The sequence below is a fragment of the Montipora capricornis genome, chromosome 8 (assembly GCF_036669925.1).
Source record: "Montipora capricornis isolate CH-2021 chromosome 8, ASM3666992v2, whole genome shotgun sequence".
In the NCBI taxonomy this organism is placed as follows: domain Eukaryota; kingdom Metazoa; phylum Cnidaria; class Anthozoa; order Scleractinia; family Acroporidae; genus Montipora; species Montipora capricornis.
In genome coordinates this window covers 45747231-45749730 of record NC_090890.1, presented here as the reverse complement: position 1 = coordinate 45749730, position 2500 = coordinate 45747231, and the positions used below count along the sequence as shown (strand labels likewise).

The 2500-nt window shown below is 40.4% G+C and overlaps 1 protein-coding gene across 3 annotated transcripts in view; it reads left to right on the top strand.

Annotated features, from left to right (window-relative positions):
* The window catches only part of LOC138060038 (polyunsaturated fatty acid 5-lipoxygenase-like), a 38371-nt gene that overhangs the window by 23567 nt on the left and 12304 nt on the right, over positions 1 to 2500 (top strand). The window lies entirely within an intron of this gene.

Sequence of the window (2500 nt, the reverse complement as noted above, 5' to 3'; positions counted from 1 at the left end):
CACATTAACTACTCGAACAAAGCCGTCAGGTTCCTGGTAGGTTTCTACAATTCATCCAAGCTTCCACTGTCTCCTTGGTGCGTTTGCATCTATCACTAAGACTACGTCTTCTTTGGTTAAGTTTCTTTCTCTTTCGAGCCACTTTTTCTTGCACAAAACTGACAACTGATAATCCTTCATCCAACCTTTCAAAACATTTCGAATTAGTTCCTGAATTCTTCTCCATCGTTTGCGTTGATTAAATGCTGTTGTATCCACAGCCTTTAGGAGTCTCGCTGCTAAGCTGAGTCAGTGGTCTGGAGTTCATCAGGCTTTCAACACCGATAAAAATCGTTTGCAATTCTTCATCATTCACGTCTGCGTTTCTTAAGATCGCTTTCACAGCTCGTTTCACTGATCTAATCATTCGTTCGAAGACTCCACCAAAATGTGGAGCTGCTGACGGATTCCAATGCCAGTTGATTCTATTATTTGACATCAGCGTTTGGGTCCGCTAAATCTGCGAGCCAGCGAGCCATGCGAATAGCCCATTTCCGATTTGCTGCATGCTTAGTTTCAAAGCGAGTGCTGGTGCACAACCATTCAAATGGAAATGAGTTGCGTATTCTTATGCAAATCAAATTCATTTCCCTTACAATAGTTGAGCACCAAGACTCACTTCGAAACCGAGACAAAGAGCTACTCGGAAATGGCCCATTTTACATTTAAGTCTAAGCACCCATTTCAGATAGCGCTGATAAACAGTTATTAAGTCTAAGCACTCATTTGAAAATGGTTAGCTTTCAATGACTGTGTGACTCGAATGGCTCGCCATGTTGGCTCGTATGACTCGCAGCCATGGCTCTCTTGGCTGGCATGGCTCGCTGGCTTGCAGGGTTTACAATACTCTCTGTCAACGTTTAAACTTTGTCTTGGTCAATTAGTCTCACTAACTGATTGATATCACTGAATGCACCAGTGAAGTTAGTGCCGTTATCACAAAGCATATCTCGAGGCCAACCTCTTACTGCCACCATGCGATCAATGTGTTTTAAAAACCACGCGCACCTAGTGACCATGCCGTTTTAATGACAACAGTGTGTTCGAAGACATAAAAATAAACACTGGTATCGTTTGGTGCAAGTCTTCCCGCGGCCTTGTATTGTTTAGTATGGACCAGCAAAATCTACCGCACAATAAGTAAATGGCTTCATGGTTGCTTCTAATCGAAACGATGGTGTTGCTGGTTTTCTTCGAAACCGTTTCCTACTCTCTGGACATTCTCTGAAAATCCTTTTTACTGTCTCTCTTTAATGCACTACTACGCCACTATCTCTTGCGAGCATGATTCAATATGAAATTGACACCCATTTTGTGCCTCCTGCTTCCTGAACTTTCATTTCCGGTCGCGTTGCTATGATACCGATGACGTCAGTCCGTTGCTAGGGACCTCGTCCGCACGTGTAAAGGAGATGAGTTGAGTTTTTGTCAAAAAATCTGCGTGAGAAAGCGATGTTGTCGAACGTTCTGAATGTAAATCGGAGAATAAAGTTGTACAAAACGAACTAGCAGAGTTTTATCGTCGCCCAGCAGCGACACATTTCATGTCCTTTTGATTCGTGGTGATACTTTACTATCAGTTCCGTAACAATATTCTTCTTTGGTAAAATGATGTTTGGTCTCGTCAGGTAAATCATCAGAAAAAAATACTGGTCCTTGCTTTCAAGGGATTACATGGTCTTGCGCCAAGCTACATCACTGACGTTTTACAACCTTACGTTCCTGCTAGATTACTGAGATCTTAAAATGCTGCTCTTTGAAAGCCACTTCAATTTAACATTAAGACATATGCCCCTCGTTCAGTTTCTGTTGCTGCTCCTCAACTATGGAACTGTTTGTCTATAGACATACGTCTTTGTGATAGTTTTTCAGCTTTTAAATGCAAACTCTAAACATATTTATTTAGATTATCTTATTAGCTTTTGTATATTTTTGAGTATATATTTTTATTTTTATATCATATTTTTAGCATATCATATTTATGATTTTTTTATATGATTATTGTAATTAGCGCTCAAAACTGTTTGTTATGGATGGGCGCTTTATAAATACTTATTATTATTATTGTTTAGGACTGAATTTGAATATATCGAAGTTGGTCTATTTTGACAATTAGGAGAAATCACAATCTGTGAGGAGGAGCGCTGGCGAAAAAATAGCGAGATTAAGCACGCGCGTGTTTGAGACGCGGACTGCAACCGAAAAAGAACAATTCCGCGGCGTGCCAGGACAGTATTGTCTCCCAGATTTTGATACTAATCATCTCTAATGGAGAAAAGGTACTTAGCAATGTGGATATGGCTATGTGAAGACAAGTTACAAGGGAAAATAGCTCACTTCCGGTTGCCGTCCGCGTCTCAAACACGCACGTGCTTAAGCTCCCTATTTAATAATAAAAATGAACTCAACGCGAGTTTTCTAAAATTATAGATTACTCGCAAACAAAACCCATCTAAAGGCT